The following is a 6000-nucleotide window of genomic DNA, read 5'->3' as shown; positions in this document are numbered from 1 at the left end:
AAAGTTTTTTTAGGATAAAAATAAATGGAATAGACCTAAGCGCAGGCAAGATCCACAGGAAAACCTGGTTTAGTCTGCTTTCCAACAGACACTGGGAGACAAATGTACTTTTTAGCAGGACAATAGCCTAAAACACAAGGCCAAATATACACTGGAGTTGCTTACCAAGACGACATTGAATGTTCCTGAGTGGCCTAGTTACAGTTTGGACTTAAATTGGCTTGGCAATCTATGGCAAGACTTGAAAATGGAGGTCTAGCCATGATCAACAACCAACTTGATAGCTCTTGAAGAATTTTTTTAAATAATCATGTGCAAATGGTGACAATCCAGGTGTGCAAAGCTCATAGAGACTTACCCCGAAATGTCTCACAGCTGTAAATCGCTGCCAAAGATGGTGAGAAAATGAATCTGTTTAATCAATTTTGTATTGAGGCTGTAACACAACAAAATGTAGAATAAGTCAAGGAGCATGAATCATTTCTGAAGGCACTGTACATGTCGTCTCCTTTCATTTGAATGTCTTTCAGTCTCACACCTGAACATGAATGTGTGGAATAATTACTACAAACAAAGCTTTGATGTTCATTGTCTGAGCTCTCTGATGTCCATTCACCTGAGACTGAACCAGACTGAGCAATCCAGTGATATTTTACATAACTGTAACCCTTCCTATAAGACTGATAGCTACACACACACACACACACACACACACACATGCACACACAAATATTTTGAGTGTGATAAGTACATAATTCCTTGAATTGCCAGGAGAGGGGGCTATATATATTAATTGTGACATTCATGATTTCTTGTTTCTAGTTTTTGATTGTGTACTTGTTTGTCATTTTTACTGCACCGTTAGGAGCTAGTACAAGCATTTCGCTGCACGCGCTATAACATCTGCTAAACTATTTACACGACCAATACATTTTGATTTATAACTGTGACAGCTACGGTTTGTAGTTTGCATGGTGCACACACCCAGTTGCAAAGAACTAAGACTTTTTGGAACATGGATCATGACACCATCTCAAACTATGACATTGTTGGTTCATTTAAAGTTTGCATGTGAGTATTGTACTGGCAACTGAGTGAAATATATTTCTCCAAAGTGACTATTTACTGTACATAGATTGCAATGTATTGCTTGTATACAGTGTCTTACTGTGATATGAATGATCATTTACTGTTTTGCCTTAGTCAGAAGTGGTGAGGTTTGTGTGTGTGTGCACGTGTGTGTGAATGAACATGATGACACCATCACAAACTACGACATTGTTGGTTCAGTTGAAGTTTGCATGTGAGTATTGAACATACGCCCACAGAACTGTTGATATGCTTTGAAATACATATTTTATTTTCTACATCAGTTTAATTTAGTAAATACTTTCTTAACTTTTCTTAACTGCATTGTTGGTTAAGGTCTTGTAAGTAAGCATTTCACTGTAAGGTTTACACCTGTTGTATTCGACCCATGTGACAAATACAATTTGATTTTATTTGATATATTGACACTACAGTAACATTCATGGTGAGTTTTTTTCATGGCACTACACATACAGTAAAATGTGAATTATATGACAGCTACTGTATAATAGTTATACATGCTGTTACTGATACCAAAGGACTATGATATTATTCAACCTATTATTTCTAATTGACCTCCATTTGCAGTATGGTCTCTACTCACAGATGTCCGATCTTACTTTGATCCGCCTGTTGCAGGATAACTTTCCTGCAAAATGTGACATTTTAGACTTGATTTTCCCTTACGAAAAATGTATCAACCCCTACAAAAACCTGATTAATTATAATCCACATAATAATTCACATTTCCTGTTGCTGCAGGATTATTTTCCTGGTTTAGCAAACTGGCTCAAATTAAGATCCTACATCTGTAATTGGGTTTTTTCCCACTTTTATATGAATGACTGGATATTTGTTGAGTTGAGCTCCCATCAAATATCATCAAGGATAATTGTATTTGCATGCTGTACAGATACGCTATCTGGGGCGGAAGCTAGCCTAGTGGTTAGAGCCTTATAACGTCAGTAACCGAAATGTTGCTAGATTGAATCCCCGAGCTGGCAAGGTAAAAATCTGTCATCCTGCCCCTGAACAAGGCAGTTAACACCCCTGTTCCTAGGCCGTCATTGTAAATAAGACTTTTTTCTTAACTGACTTGCCTAGTTAAATAAAAAACATGCTATCTTACCGTGTGTGTGGGTGTGTGTGTGTGTAGTGCTGCTGTAAACCACAGAGCACAGGAAATCAGTATATCAAACATACCGTTGTCTCTCTCCTTCTCTCTCTCTGACTGACGTGTTCTTCCACACTCTATCTTGTGTCAGTTAATAGTTAACGGCGACAGAGCAGAGTTGTCGTGGCACCACGACCTCGACACCTGGCACGTTCTCAGCTCCCTCCAACCTGGGCACCCCGGATCAGCTGACTCACCATGGGAAACTATATATGTGGTACACTGAGGTGAGCACACCCTGAGGGACATGCACACACACACCAAACACGCACACATTTGGTTTGTTCTTGTTAGTGTGTTCTGCTTCTTTCAAAACTGTCTTGCAGTAGTTGATCTATTTTGAAAAAGTGGCTGTAAGTGTGCATGACTTTCTTGTTGGTCTCAGAGAGATGATGGCCTGTAGCTGACAGGGCATATGGCCTCTGTCTGAATACATATACAAGCATGTGTACAGAGCTTCCTGTTGCAGCAATAGTGTTGAGTAGGGCCTGTCTAGCAGCATCTTCCAGGAAGTTATTTTTAACAATAACTTTGCAGTGAATACTCATTAAAACTCTTTAATAGCAATATGTTGTCATTTGAAGTGCACACATTGTAACAGCTCTCTCCCATTTCTGTTGGATGACCAATTAAATTTACACTCTTCTCTGTTGTTAGAGTGTGAGTAGTGAATTACATGTATAAACTTTGTCCTCTGTTACCTTTTTTCAGGAAGAAGAAAAATAAAGATGGTAATACTTCTATTTCTTTTATAAAAGTATGTCACATTTTCTTGTTATGCTTTAAAGTATTTGTTCAAATTAAATAAAAACATGGCTACGTGTATGATTCTCTTCAGGAGATGACAGTGATGATCATAGCAGCCCAGACACAGAAAAGAAGGTATGAAGTACAAACAATATTTGGCATGTCCAAACACATGGATGATATGACACTGAGTTGAGTACAGGGTTAGGGTCAATTTCATTTAAATTCAAGAAGTACAGTGAAATTCCAATTATTTTCAATGCTTTTCAATAATACATGCATGTGTGTGTGTATAATTCTGTCTCTCGCTGGATCACAGTTAGAAAATATATTTTTTGGGCTCTTCAAACAAGTAGCGAAGTTGTAAGGGATATGGATGATTAATAATAAGTATGTTAGATACAGTTCACAGCATGTTTGTTTTGCTTGTCAGGTGAGAGGTGGATTCTGAAGTATAAAAGGCTGTATTCATGGTTCAAAAAGTGTGCACAGAAGTAGATCATAGTCAAAACCGCTGTCTGATATACACAGATAATGTGTGTCTGTGTGCTACATATTCAACAAGTACAGAAGCTTCCTTATGAGTCTAAAATTCTCCAATTCACCTGTGATACATTCTCACTAGATCAGTGGTCATGGGGGAGAGGAGTTATTTAAAAAAAAAAAGTATATTCTATTTTAGCCAACAAGTTTTTCCTGATCAGGTCACATGGTCAGGGATAATTCCTGGCCCTTATAAAGGAAAAGATACAAGGAAAGGAAGCTTATTTAGGACAATTACAACATAACTTTTGTTTCACCCCATTGTTTCCATTTTGTGACAGGAAGAGGATGTGACATATGCCACCATTGACCATAGCAACATCAAGACAACAGGAGTCATCGTAGATTCTTACGCTAACGACTGTGACTACGCCATTGTTAAACTTCCAACTTGCCCCGCCCACCAGTCGTTAATTAAAGAAGACTGTGCAGATGACTATGTCCTCATGGGCTGACCTCATGTACGTGTGTGTGTGTGTGTGTGTGTGTGTGTGTGTGTGTGTGTGTGTGTGTGTGTGTGTGTGTGTGTGTGTGTGTGTGTGTGTGTGTGTGTGTGTGTGTGTGTGTGTGTGTGTGTGTGAGGGAGACATTTTGAAGGGGGACAATGTAGATGCAAGGTGGACACAGGCCTGGGGCAAGCTGGACAGCACCTTTCTGAACCAAAGGACCCTAGATATGACTATGATAGCGCCCACAAATGGAACTTTTCTTGATGCAGTGTGGTTGCAGGAATTATGTGCTTCTATAGTTGTGTTTAATTATGTTTTACAGTCACATTATGCTTATGTCAATGTATAAGTTTTTTTTCCTAAGAGAAATGGATGCTTTAGTTCAGACTTTCTATGTGGTTTATTTGGCCTCTTGACAGAGGGAACAATGCAAAAAAATGCTATAGCTATCATACTGACCCTTGAGATACAACTACCAACCACACCACACACACACACCCTGGGCTCGTGCCTAAGATAATGTTTAGTACCGCAAAAGAGAGAGATGAGATGTTTATGGTTTGTGATAGAAATACGTGTTTGAATTTTATGCGAAATATTTTCTTTGCACAAATCTATTTGAATGAGATACAGTAAGGTGAGAGCGGGATTGGAGATACTGTTGTTTTGTGAACCGGTCTTAGTTGTTTCTCAAAATCACCAGGATCTGTCCGATCGTAAATCGTATCCATGATGGATCAATGATGGATGCAAAGATGGATTAAATCAACATTGTTAGAACATGCCACTTTTGTATCCTTACGTTTATAACATCAATGGCAACAATCAACGGCAGACAATTTTCTGCAACTTCAAGATTGAATCAATTAATATTTTGGGGCTTCTTTAAAACTAAAGAGCGGAAGACAAGAGTTACTGTCAAAGACTTAAATGGCCAATAATGTGGATCCTTAGCAGGTAAAAAATAGAACCTCTGTCAAAATAGATCAATTTAGCTTCCTCTTTAGTCAGCATTATTCACAAATCACATAATAGCCTACAGCTTAGTATGTTAACCAAAACATGTTTCAATTCAAGGTCCATGCTCATCAAAATGGATCATATGGACTGATAATCAGCAGGTGTCACGCCCTGGCCTTAGTATTATTTGTTTTATTTATTATTTTAGTTAGGTCAGGGTGTGACATGGGGTATGTGTGTATTTTGGGGTATTATATGGTAGAGGGGGTGTTGGTTGTAGTTTATGGTTTTGTGTTGAGTGTATGTATCTAGCTGTGTCTATGGGTGTGTAGTTTTCTAGGAAAGTCTATGGTGGCCGGAATGGGTTCTCAATTAGAGACAGCTGATTTCTGTTGTCTCTAATTGGGAGCCATATTTAAGGCTGCCATGGGCTTTAGCTATTTGTGGGTGTTTGTTTCCTGTGTTAGCGTTTGGGCCACACAGGACTGTTTGAGGTTAGTCACGTTTGTTGTTTTGTATTTTGTAGTGTTTTCTTGTTATTTACATTAAACATGTACAATTACCAATCCGCATCTTGGTCCGATCCATGCTCCTCGTCTGAGGAGGAGAACGACATTGACAGCCGTTACAGAAACACCCACCAAACCAGGACCAAGCGGATTGGAGAAGGACGGCAAGAACCAAAGCAATGGAGAGATGAGGAATGGACTTGGGAGGAGATCCTAGACGGTAAAGGACCCTGGGCACAGCCAGTGGAGTGTCGCCGCCCCAAAGCGGAGCTGGAGGCAGCGAAAGCGGAGAGGCGGCATTATGAGGCACTTGCAAGGCACAGTGGCTGGAAACCTGAGAGGCTCACCCAAAAATTTCTTGGGGGGGGGGCTAAGGGGTAGTGTGGCGAAGCCGGGTTGGATACCTGAGCCAACTCCCCGGGCTTACCGTGGAGTGAGAGGGCGTCGTACTGGTCAGACACCGTGTTATGCGGTAAAGCGCACGGTGTCCCCAGTACGCGTGCTTAGCCCAGTGCGGGCTATTCCACCT

Source organism: Salvelinus namaycush, chromosome 19 (assembly GCF_016432855.1).
Source record: "Salvelinus namaycush isolate Seneca chromosome 19, SaNama_1.0, whole genome shotgun sequence".
Lineage (NCBI taxonomy): Eukaryota > Metazoa > Chordata > Actinopteri > Salmoniformes > Salmonidae > Salvelinus > Salvelinus namaycush.
The sequence above is the reverse complement of the archived record's forward strand: the minus strand, read 5'-3'. Positions refer to the sequence as shown.